This window comes from Mesoplodon bidens (assembly GCF_964165515.1).
Source record: "Mesoplodon bidens genome assembly, chromosome: 3".
Lineage (NCBI taxonomy): Eukaryota > Metazoa > Chordata > Mammalia > Artiodactyla > Ziphiidae > Mesoplodon > Mesoplodon bidens.
Window position 1 is genome coordinate 59,792,684 of NC_138178.1, and position 13,492 is coordinate 59,806,175.

Consider the following 13,492-nt stretch of genomic DNA (forward strand, 5'->3'; position numbering starts at 1 on the left):
AGAAGGAGGCCCAGACGCAAGTTCCTCCCTCAGGGACTTAAGCGCATTCTGGCTTCAGGCAATACTGGCCCAGGGGAGATCTCTCTTCCCCAGCTCTTTATTTTGATAGACATGGCCACCCATGATCAACAGGGAGCACTGCTGAGGAGGGGCCCCTGGATACTTTCTGAAATAGCACCCAACTTCCAGAAGCGTGGAAGGCCATTAATTATTGATCCTCAGGTGGGAGCTTTACCTCTGTGGGAAGAGTCGGCCCTGAGACGCTCTCCTATATGGAGCTGCAGCAACCCACCAGGTTATCACTCACTTGGTGGCAGAGGAGGGGGCCACGTGCAGGCCAGCGGTGCAGCCGCAGCCCCTGTCCTGCCAGCTTTCCCCCCAGGCGCAGAGGTAGAGACCCCCAGAGCCGAATTATTATTAGATTATCACCATTATCATCTATTAAAAATAGTCCCCACCAAGGCAGCCCACCTTCCTAATAGGGGCGCCTCATTAAATTCCCATTGCAAGCAAGGCCAGGGCTTGGAGATCAAGAAACCAAGCGCTGAGAAAACAGACACCACCTCGTCCTTATTTATGACACAGAGCGTTTTATATATATGAAAAGCCGGCCATAATTTGCTTATAAATAATTGACTTTTCCTAGATTAAAATCTCTGGAGGGACTCAGTTTATTCACAAGGCGCTTCTGCCTACAGTGCAAATTAGGCCCTTTCAAACCTGTCTTATCTCCACCCCGAACGTTATGAAGAGTGATTTTTTTTCCCCTTCATCCCCTGTAATAACCTTCAACTAACCTTTAAACCGGAGTGAATAATTTAAATCTTATTTTCATATCAATGGAGGAGTCAAGCCAAGCAATTATCTTTTATCTGTATATTCTGTCGTCAGAGAGGCAGGCATAATCAAGTTTTCCCAAGCGAGCCAGATGAGAGAGGAAGAGTGAAGAAAGTGAGAGATGGTATCTGAAGACATTAACGCAACAATGAATTATTCAATAATGAGTACAAGATCTGTCATCACACACACACACACACACACACACACACACACACACAGCTTTACATCTGCCCATTGTTCGAGGCACGCCAAGGCTGGCAGTCTGGGAGAGGGGTGCCAGGAAGGGGGTCTGGGCTAAGCATGACAAATCGGCAGATCATCTGCTCAATTAGGACCGAGAGCAGGTGCACGGGGCACGTTTGCAGCCTAGGACGGCATTGTTGTGGGCCAAAAAAATGGGCTGAGGGAAAACACCTAATTTGCGTGACAGTGATTTAAAGCAGCTCAAGCTATGCTTTTGCTAAAAGGGGTTGGGGGGGGAGCAAGAAAAATTTCAGGGAGGGGGTGTGGACGAGAGAAGGGAAGATAAAAAATAAAATAAAAGGCGAGAAAAGGTTGAAATTCCCCACGGTGCTCATTAAAATTCTACTGCGCGCGTTTCTTCCCGGGTCCCCCTGGACTGCCCATGATCATTTTTATTAATTCATAATATATCGCACCAGTGATTGAGGCTGATGATTAGTAGAGCCGACAAACAGAGGAGCTGGTGAAATATTGCAGCCACTTCTATCGGGTCTCTCCGAGTGAAAACACAACATCACATGAAAATTCATCCTGCAACTGGGCTGTGGGCAGCCAGGCTGGCTGGGGAAGCAGGCAGAGGGACCAGGGCATCTGCCGTTGCTCCTGCCGCCCCAGCCGTCTCCCTTGTTCAGACACTCAGTGGTATCAGCAGACATTTCCCATCCCCATCCTTGGCCTGCTTGAGACGGAAGTGTTCTTTAACCTCCCATACAAAATGGGTTGTCAAGCACTGGCAAGAAGCAGCTTGGAGGCTTCCACTAGAAACGTAGCTCCTGGCTTGGCAGGTGTGATGGCTTGTGTGGGATGATGGCAGGACACAAGAGAGCTGAGATCTCCCATGCTTACCCTGGGCTCTTTTTGAAATGTCCAGGCCCCTTGCCCCTTCCCAGGAATTCCATTCTGTGGCGACAGAGGAAACCCGTCCCTGTGTATCATGTAGTACCATCCCCACTGGATAGGCAAGGAAACTTGTGGTTGGCCAAGTTTAAGAGTAAGAATGGTGTCTCAAGGGTAGCAGGGACAGAGGTCCCGGTTGCAGGAAAAGCCAAGTCAAATTTTGTGTTTAGTTATAATGATCAATCATTCTTCTCTCAGGTTTCTACCGCAATTCTTTTTCCTTCTAGTTTCTGATGTCATTTGTACTAATTGTTCTATTCTTCATTTGAGTGCATATTTTAAGCCACATCACGTACTTTGTGGTATTAGGTGGGAAGAAAGACTAGGTCACCTTTTCTCAGCACTGGCCTCACCCCGAAGGCTTATTACGTTAGGATCTCAGGAAGGGGCGTGGGCCCAGGAATCTGCATTCAACCAGCTTGCTAGGTGAGTCTCACTCACTCCATTTTGGGAATCACGGCCCCAGAGAGATCAGAGCTCAAAGCCCTGGCTGCACTTTAGAATCGCCAGAAGACCTTGTGAACAAAAATAGCTCCCTCGGGCCTCCCTGGTGGCGCAGTGGTTGAGAGTCCGCCTGCCGATGCAGGGGATACGGGTTCGTGCCCCGGTCTGGGAGGATCCCATATGCCGCGGAGCGGCTGGGCCCGTGAGCCATGGCCGCTGGGCCTGCGCGTCCGGAGCCTGTGCTCCGCGGCGGGAGAGGCCGCAACAGTGAGAGGCCCGCATACCGCAAAAAGAAAAAAAAAGAAAAAAAACAAAAATAGCTCCCTAGGCCTCACCCCAGAGATACAGATTCAACTGATCCGGGATGAGATCCAGGTTACTGGTATGTATTAAAAGATTTCCAGGTGTTTCCAGGGAGCAGCCAGGTTTGAGAAGCACTCAGAAATGACAATACTAGAATAGTCTCCCTGATTCTATGCCCCAGTTCCCAATTACCAAATATGATCTCACACACACCCATTTATACAGTGCCACTAAACAAGGCAGAAAAAAAAATAAAAAAGGTAGCAGGAATTACTTTAAATATATATTCATGATCCTATTTATTTTAGTCCTGGACAGAGAGTCCAGGGTAATTTGCATGCACAGATGAAATATTTCAGTTTTTACTTGGAAAATAGCAATGCTATCTATAAAGTGGGAAGGATGTTCTTACATGCTACACGCAAAATCCTTTTTCTTCTCAATTAGCTTGTGTAGACATCAAGCTTGCTGGGCATACGTTCTGCATTTAATATATTTGTATAGCTTCTACTGGGATCATTTTAGGATTCTGAGCTCCCAAATCTAGAAGGATACAAAGGCAGTTTTCATCTTATAAGCTTGATTTCAAATAAAACCTTGTTTCTCTTGAGCAAGTAGCTTAATTTTAGACTTAGTGGCAATATGAATTGTAAAACTGATTGCGTTAACTTCTTTGCTTTAGCCACTGGGAAACTCAGGGCCAAATTTGCCGTTTCCATCAAGCAAGGTTTTGGTATATGCTGTGTATACTAACCTTCATCTCCCCTTTCTGCCTTAGGATATAAGTACGTAAATACGGATAAAGGAAGATTAAGTAAGTAGGAGCTTGTTTTGGTACTTGTTGGATACTTGTCTATCATCTCCTGGACCAGAAGGTCACAAATTCAATGGCCTGTAGGCAACAGGCAGATTACATAAGTGAGTGGAACGGGCCTAGGGCACCCTAGAGAGGGGTTGTGAAAACTGGGGAGCACATACCTCACTTAAAGGTTCAGAGATTAAAAAAAAAATAGCAACCACTGCATTGGTCAGTCAAAACACATCTGCAAGCTAAAACTGGCCCCCTGGCAGCCAGTTCTCTAATCCATGGGAGAATGTCCAGGGCCCTGGCCCCCAGGACAGATAGATAAGGGACACTCCCTCGTTTTGGAGAGATTGTTTACACCCGCAGCCAAATCTTCATCCCTAAATTTTCGCTTTGGAATAACCATTCCAGCCTGAATGGGAGGAAAGCTATTAAATTCCTGATTGAAGAGAAGTCGGTACCCAGGAAATGTTTGGTAAATGAGCCTTTGAACCAGGTTCATCCTTTCTGCTCCCAGAACTCTGCTCTGGAGTGTTGTGAGTTATTACAAAAGCAATACCTGCTCATTGCAGACAAAACAGAAATAAGGAAGCATGACAAAAAAGAAAACAAAAATACATTTAGGTGAGACACATACAGGCAAGGTAACCACTTAGCGCCCCAGTGTATACATTTCAGGCAGGTGTGTGTGCTTGTGTGAGTATAGGACATACATCTACTTTTATTTCCAATTTACATTCTTTGGGGAACTTCTTTATTCCAGGGAAGAATTTATTATTATCCTAAATTAGTTTCTTAGTCTCCTAAGGAATATAGCCAGGTAGATGTGAGAATCACAAAACCTCTTCCAAAACCTTATTAATTAAGTGAAAAAATAAAAGAGCGAAAAGAAAAATCAGAAAAATACTTCATAAAATTTTAGAAGAAAACTTTCCTGAAATTAAAAGTTATAAGTCTATATTTTAAAGGGGAAAAATGCAGAACAAATAATACCACAACAGGACTTCCCTGGTAGCGCAGTGGTTAAGAATCCGTCTGCCAGTGCAGGGGACATGGGTTTGACCCCTGGTCTGGGAAGATCCCACATGCTGTGGAGCAACTAAGCCCGTGCACCACAGCTACTGAGCCTGCCCTCTAGAGCCCACGAGCCACAACTACTGAAGCCCGCACACCTAGAGCCCATGCTCTGCAACAAGAGAAGCCACCGCAGTGAGAAGCCCACGCACCACAACGAAGAGTAATCCCCCGCTTGCCACAACTAGAGAAAGGCCGCGCACAGCAACGAAGACCCAGCGCAGCCAAATAAATAAACAAATAAATTTATTTTTAAAAAAGTCACTGGTCAAGAAGGAGAAAGACACCTTTAAAATAAAAAACACCACAACATATCTTGATGAAGTTACGAAATGGTAAGAGTATACCAAAATTTTAAGGTTATTCGGACTGAAAATACAGATCATTTCTAAGAAGCAAAGTCAGATGACTTCACAATTCTTCACAGAAATACCATATGCCAGAAAACCATGTAAAAATATCTACAGAGTTTGGAAATGGGGGAATAACCCACACATTTTATGCCCAAGCAAAATTTCCATTCATGTATAAAGCCCCCCTCCCCCAAAAAGATACACCAAAACCAAAAGTTAGCACACACTCCATCATAGACCCAAACCTAAGAGGGAAAACTTAAAAGTTCTAAAAGGGAGCATAGGAGAACATCTTTGCAACCTGTTGCAAAGTTTTATTAGATAAGAGCGAGCAAAGGTTTAGAAATGAAAAGGGGCAACACAGAATGGGAGAAAATACGCTCAATATGAATATATGACAAACAATTTTTATCTAGAATATAAAAAGAATACTTATGACTCAATAATAAAAGACAACCTAATTTAAAATGAGCTAATATTTGAAAAGACCCTTTACCAAAGAAGATATATGAAAACTCATATAAGCACATGAAAAATGCTCATCCTCATTAGTTATAGGGAAATGCAAATTATAACCACAAGGAGATAGCACTTTATATCCCTAGAATGTCTATAATAAAAAAGACCGCCAACACCAAGTGTTGGCAAGGATATGGACCAAGTAGAACTCTTAGCCACTGCTGGTGGAAGTGTCAAATAACACAACCACTTTGGAAAACACTGTGGCAGTTGCTCATAAAGCTGAACATACATCTATTATATGATCTAGTCATTCCAGCACTAGGTAATTATACAAGAGAAATGAAAACGTATGTCCACATAAAGATTTTGTGCAAGCATGTTCATAGCAGCTTTATTTGGAATACCCCAAACTGAAGACAATCCAACTGTCCGTTAATAGGTAAGCAGTTCAACAAACTGTGATATTTTCCTGCAATGGAACACAACCAGCAATAAAAAGGAATAAACTCTTAATAAACACAGCAACGTGGATGAATCTCACAGACATTATGCTGAGCAGAAGTCGTATATGAAAGAATATACAGGCTTTATTATTCCATATATATGACGTTTTAGAACAGACAAAAATAATTATTGTGATGGGGTTCAGGGAGATTGACAGTAAAGGGGTACAAGGAAATTTGGGGAGAGATGGAAATGTTTTATATCTTGGCTGTGATAACAATGGTTATGTGGGTACAGACATCTGTCAAGTGAACAGCTTTTATATTTAAAACAGAATGTGTGAATTTTATTGAATGGAAAGTGTACCTCAATAAAAGTATTGAATATAATTTTGTAAAAAAATATAAACTTGGAAATATAATTATAATACATATGATGGATAATAAGAACTATTTTTCTTAGAATAAAAAGATCTCTTACAAATGAATAATTTTTAAAAAATCAGCCCCTTAGATCATTGGGAAGCAGATGTGAACCAGCAAATGAAAATAAGTCAATGAAGTACAAATATATATGTGAAAAGATGCTCAACCTTACTTATCATTAAAAACACGTAAAATAACAGCCATCATTTCTCACCCACTAGATTTACAAATATTAACAAGATTTATAAAACACAGTGTTTTCTGGGCTATATGGAAGCAATACTCTAATACACCTCATCATATTACAAACGTGATTATTTTTATAATGAAAAATTTCATAAACAAGATCAGTTCATCCCACTCTTTCGTCCAAAACGACCTCATGACTCATCATTGCTTTTGAAAGTATATAGTCCTTAGCCTGGCAGCCAAACCCTCTACACTCTGGTTCAGTTTTACAGCATCAGCAGTATTTTTTGACGCACATTCTCTCATTTAATCTTTCCGATAGCCCTAGGAAGTTGGGTCCAGCAGGTCCACTGCTGGACTCCCAGGACCTAGCGTAGTGTCTGGCACCCTGTGGGTGTTCAATAAATATTCATAGAAGGTTGCCTGGACACCTTTATCACCTTCTTCTACTACCTATATCAAGTCTCAATCTATCTCACCTTTATGATGTGCCCACCCTATGAGAAATGTTGCCTCAGGTGAAAGAGCAAGTAGAAGGACTGGGATGCAAAGGTGAAGTCACAGTCCCTCCTTGTGGCTGTGGAGAGCAAAGCTGGAGGTCTGGCCTCACAGCCAGGCCACTCTACCACAGGCATCTGCAAAGTATGGCCACGATGCCGAGGGCAGCACCAAGATGACCTGGAACAAGTGGGACAGAACTTCCAAGTTCATCTTGGCTTCTTCCCTCTTCCTTGAGTTCCTCTCATTGCTGAAGACCTTCTCCCTGTTCCCATGGTCCTTGGGATGTTGACTGGGCGTCAACCTGTTCCTCCTTTCCTTAAATACCAGGAACCATCAGAACCTTACATTCCTCTTCTCCAAAGCCTGCTATCAAATCCAGGATCTAGAAGAAAGGTTGTTAACCAAGACACATCCTTAACTAGGGGAATGAGTCCCCTAGTTAGTGGTACTCATGTGGGTAGGGTGGTAGGGGTGGGAGGTGGGATCTCTGCACAGGGCGAACTCCATTCCTCCCATATTCCCGTGGACACAAGGTGTGTCTGACCACAGCAGCTCACACCACTGAGCACCAGGATTAAGTTAGCTGTACTGGCTGACTGAACAGTTGTCCCACTTCCCACATTTCTCCCTGAGCACTGAGCCCAAAGCTTGATGGAGGAAGGTAAACCCTTCAGAGAGTGGAGGCCCTGTCCTCAGTCAAAAAGCTATGAGTTAACCAGGCAGCTCTACTGAGCATGCCACTGCATGATGCCCACAGCCCAACAATAGACTGAGGATGCCCAATTGGGAATGGTGTCCTGAGCTAGGCTGGCGGCCAGCTTCTCCCAGACTCTTCCAAACCTGCTTGGGCAGCTCTTCGGGGAACGCAAAGAAAGAGGATGAAAGGGAGCATCAGGGAAGTTCCCAAATAGAGGCAAGAGTGAATAAGTCATTTCAGGCGTTGGCAGTTTACAGACACTGAAATCTGGAGGCCCAGGAGGAAGCCTCTTAATGAAAACATCTCTTTCAAATACCATCCAGGATTTTATTTAAAGAAGTGATTCCTTTGGAAGTGTGGGTAGGGGGCTCCCAGGCTCTAGGATGCTTAGGGCCAATCAAAGAGAAGCCTCAGGCTGTAAGCTCGACAGAGGGAATCCAGAGCGAGGCATCCCTCAGAGAAGGAACAAGGCACTTGCGTTGGGGGCTGGCACTGTTTCAGCCACAGAAAACAAACAGCACAACTCAAACCCTCCAGATGACGTTGGACCAGACAGAAAGACACACAGGGGACGAGTGCCTCCTCCTCTCAGAATCCGTCCCCTCTGGCAGCCCACTCTCCCTTCTGAAGACCTCTGCACACGGATCCACAGAAGAGACCCCTGCAGGGGTTCCCACACAACAGCAGACCCTGGGGCTCACTCTCACCAGGCACCAGGCTGGACAGGCACTGACACTTGTTTTGCCCTTTTGTGCTCACAACAACCTGTGGGGTAAAGACCATTACCATCCTCGTTATTATGATCAGAAACAGGGCTCAGAATGTTAAAGGAGTTGCCCAAGGTCACGTACCCCGTGAAAGAGGAGGCGTGAACCCAGACTTTTTCAGGTATGTTGGGTGCCATGCTCTCTCAAGAATCGTGTCTGAGGAAGCCCTGGATGAGGCGTCAGAGATCCTATGAGGTTCAATCCATCCGAGGGTACAAATGGCCAGGTTAACAACCCAGCTACACTCCAGCAAGGTTTGAGGGGCATTAAAATCAATGTACTTGGAAAGCATGAAATGATGGTACTTAATTAGGATGGCAACAGCAGCACAGAGCAGTATCATTTTTATTCTCTTTTCAGCTTCTTATCAGAAGGGACCAAAAGTTCAGAACATTATGGGTTGAGGTAACGGGTTCTTTTCCAAAAGAATTTCAGAAAAGTGAGTTCCAATCTCAATTCTGCTCCCACCTGCTCTATGTGTGGCTTTGGGGTCCAAGAAAGGAGGTGAAACATAACCTGAACCTTGGAAGATGGCAGGATTTGGGGAGGATGGGGTAGGGGGTTGCCAAGGGCAAGGTCTGGAGGTGGGCAGACTTCTCCATTGAAAGCAAGGGTCTCCATTCCCAGAAGTAGGTGAGCTGTGCCTACAACACTGTCTGCAGTGGCATCATCCCCCCACTAGAGTTTACGCCCTTCCCCGAGATGTTCATTGATTGACTCTTGTTGAAGTAACACCTATTGTACTGACCATGATGCACAAGGTCTATCCATCACACACACCTCCCATCCTCAAGCCAAATTGGAGAATAACATAAAAAGCTGCCACCATAGAGAGTGGTGACCGTTTTATTAAATGGATCAGATGAAAGGAAGCTATTCATGTTTCAACGGCTCCCTAGGGGTGTCCCAGTCAGGGTTAGAGCCTCCACATCTGATAGACACCTCCAGCATGGAGGGGGATGGGGAGGCACAGCATCCCTGATAGTTACACTATGATATCAGACCTCGGGCACTGCTTTACACTTTCAAACAAGAACCAACTTGAATTCTCAGAGCAAACAAGCCTAAAGAGAAGAAACTGCTCCCTCAACTTTGAGAGCACGCCCAGTCTCCCAGACCTTCCCAATTTCTGCAAGAATGGCCTCGGTGCCACCTTAAATATTGCATTTGGTTGGGAGAGGAGGATCCACAAGCCCAGAATGGGAGTCAAATTATTCCACTAATATTGCCTACTTAAATAACATTTTAAAAAATATATCATGTTCAGTGGTGAAGAACTACTAAGTTATTGAATTCCCTGAAGCATCCTACAGGCTTTCAAGTAGCTCATGAAGTCCCATAAAAGAATGCAATAAATAGTCAAAAAGGAATGCTGAGCTCCATGTCAGAATGCCCGTATGAGCCAACGCTAAACATCTTCATGTAATCTTTCCACTTAAACCAATGATTAAACAGATTAAACAGATGATTAAACAAATAAAGATTAATGAAACAAATAAAGTAATCAAATCTGTATGGGTGTATAAACGAATGATTCCAGACAATATTAGAACAAATTGTCTAAAACTAATAACAAATGCTTCAGTTCAGTCCCAACAGCTTTTGTTGGGCTCTCGCTTGGATGCAATCAAAACATTTGTTTAAACTAAGATGGATATGAGGCGCTAAGATGTCAGTTTCTTGAAAGAGAAAAATAAAACAAAAGCAACGTCTTCGGTAAGGAGGTTGGCACCGCCAATGGGGCTGCATTACTGAGGAATTTGCGAACATTGCGTTAGGGATACATGGAAGTTTAATATCGCTCTGTTTGGTAAAAGAGGTTCTACCCACATGATAAATATAAGCAAGTCAAAAGAAGGTGGATTTGAGAGGGAGAGAAAAAACTGTTCAAATATCCTCCAGCTCTTTAGAAACCTCTTTTTAATTATTAGTCATTGATATGCTAACTACAACATGTGCTTATCTGTTCCTTCTTTTCTGGAGAGGCCAAATATTCCCTGATGTACCGTTGGAAGGAATAAAACGGTATTTCTTAGCAAGAATGCTCTATTTAGATTTTTCTTCTCATTAATTAAAACGAGTGAGTTCTTTGCCCCTACTTAGTTACTTGGTTTCAACCCTGCTGGCTGATTCAGGGGTTCTCACTGGCCACTCATTGGTACTTCCCGGCACAGAGAGTCTAAATACTTCCTAGTCCAAGCCACATAATGCGGGAGGCCCAACACCTGCTGCATCAGGATCTGCGTTTTAACATTCATCTGAGGGAGAGTTTGAGAAGCACTGATTTGTGTAGTTTGGACCCTGTAAAATTTCCTAGGCAAGTTGGCAAATCGATGAAGAGGGGAAAGAGCCATTATCATTTTTCAAGGTAAAGCTCTGTAAGAAATGCTTTGAAAAAGTTGCTTTGGGACAAGTCGCTAGGGGGGAACGTCTGCTGCAAAGTTTCAGCCAGGACCACAGGGCACATCGCTGGTAAGTGAAGCGTGTGTACGCAGTCCACTCAGCGGGGCCTGTCTGCTGCCGTGCCTGCTTGCACTGTGTACTGAGTGTAAGGGAGAGCCTGGTGGGACTGCTGAATGGAAAGCAACAGAAATTAGACTAGTCTAAGCAAAAAAGGTGAGTTATATGCTCGTCTGTTTTTCATAAATTTACAGAGAGCCTCCCAGAGCCCACAGACAGATGCTGCTTCAGGAAAGCACCGGGCTATGGTCTGACAACCCCCCAGGATTCCCCCGCCCCCTCATTCTTCTGCTTCTCTCCAGTCTCTGCTTCATGCTCTCGGCAAACCAGCTCTCTCTGCCTCTAGTGGTTGCAGAAATTGCAGCTGCCTGCCCAGCGATACCCATGGACACCGAATACTTCCAGCCACCTAGAGACTTTGTCTCTGAGGCCAAATTCCAAATGCAAGGTGAGAGACCCTGGATCTGTTTGGACGGTGACCACTTGATCCATTCAGCTATGGGAGTAAGAGCATGTAGAACAGCCATGCCTATGGGGAACTCACTCCGGTGCGTGGCAGGGTGAGAGAGGCAGAGACAGACAGACAGAAAGAGGTGTCCTCAGAGAAAGGGAAGTACAGTAACTTGCCCAAGATCACACAGTGGTGGCCTCGGGATTTGAACCCAGAGATGTTCAGTACAAACCTCAGCCTCCTCTGCTTCCTCATTGATATCCTCCTGGATCCCTGCCCATCTTTGGTCTGTGTGCGGTAAATGAAACTTCTCATCAGCCCCCTTCCCCTCTCTTCATGCTGGCCTCTCCCTTTTAGCACCCAGACTCTGGTCTTCAGTGTCCCCTCATGGCTCAGAAAACACCCTCATTACTTGGGTTCCTTAGTGCCAACATCCTCAGCCCCTGATCTCTGAAGGTGATTTGCTCCCTGATACGGTAAAGCGATCTGTGTGATGTTACGGATGCTAAAGTGATAACATGTCTCCCTCCGGAATAACTCACTGGTGTTTTAGCAGAGGCCTCCTGGAGACGATATCTACTCTGAAAAGTGGAACTGCAGGGCTGTCACAGTTAACAGGGGAGATACTTGGAAGTGGAATGGCCTTTGGGGATTCCTTACTCATTCCCAAATCAATCTGTTGAGAGAGAGAGAGAGAGAGAGATAGACAAGGAGAGAGAAGCTTGTGAAAATGCGAGAAACGTGTTAAAAATACAGAAGTCCGGCCCGCACCTGGTACGCTGGATCCAAATGCCGGGCGGTGGAACTGGGGAATCTGCATTTTTAGTGAGCTCCACTCCCCTCCCCCACCACAGCCAACCTGGATGAACACTTGGGGACAACTCAAGTGGCCAAATGGGAACCCAGAGGGTCAGAGGAGATGCCTTGCTCTATGATCAAACAGCAAGTTGGTGGTGGGCTTGAGAATGCTGGGTCTCTTACCTCACATTCTATATAGTAGTAGTATGCTCTCAAAGCAGGACCAGGTACAAAGAAAAGGAGGAAAAAAAAAATCCAAGAGCAAAACAAAAGATAAACTTTCTTAGGCAAGAAGACATATCCAGAAATATCCAGAAGAGAGTCTTCAATGTGAAGCTGATAGCACCACGGTAAGGACTCCAGAACCACCCCCTTCCCTGGGCCAACCAAAGTCCTCCTCCCCACCCCCTCCCAGGGCACAGACTCAAAAAGATCAGCCCGCTACACTCCCCACCTATCATTAATACTAAGCGCTACAGGAAGGAAAAGAGCAAAGAGTTCAGAGTCCGAGGGTCTCATGTTCAAGCCTTGGTTCTGTGCTCTGGGTGAGCCGAGAACAAGTTCCCTAGCATCTCCACATCTCAGTTCCCATCTGAGCCTCAGTCCCCCCAGAAGCAGAGCCCAGGAAACAGGCTGGCCTGCAGGTCATGTACTTTGGAAGGAATGAAGGAACTGGAGCAAAGGACCAGCCAGTGGAACAGGGTAGAATCCCATATAATCCTGTATAATCCCGTATTATTGCCAGCCACTGCCGGGTGACCGTCTGAGCAGCCTTATGAAATACATCTGTACAACAGTTGCCCTGGGGGGAGGAACAGAGAGAACATTCCTCCACTGGCTTCTACTCCTCCCTGGTCAAGGGCAGCTCCACGGCTGCCTTCCTACACACTGGCTTCCCTGGACGCCTCATGCTTTGGCATCATAGAAGCCCCAGGGTAGGAAGTGAGAGGTCCAGAGTCAAGCCAGTAAAACCTGCTCAGAACTAATCATCACAGTGACTGGAGCAAGACGGAGACAAAAATTTTCAGTGATACCAAAAAGTATGGATTGATAGAGTTCCCCAGAGGTTCATTATAGGAATTACAGGATAAGGACAGAGTTTCGGCCTGGAAACTGAGCTGCAAGCAACAGAAACCAGCTTTGGTTACCACAAGCAGAAAGGACTCTCGGAGTCAACAAGAATCTGCAGAATAAGACTTAGAAAGCGGGGGGGAAAGAAGAAAAACTAAGGTAGCTGCAGATGGCCAAAGAGCAGAAGGCACAACCAGCTTTTCGTAAGAACCGACTGCCTAGGAAACAGGCCCCGTGGTCATGGCCATGGCCATGGCCACTGGACTCT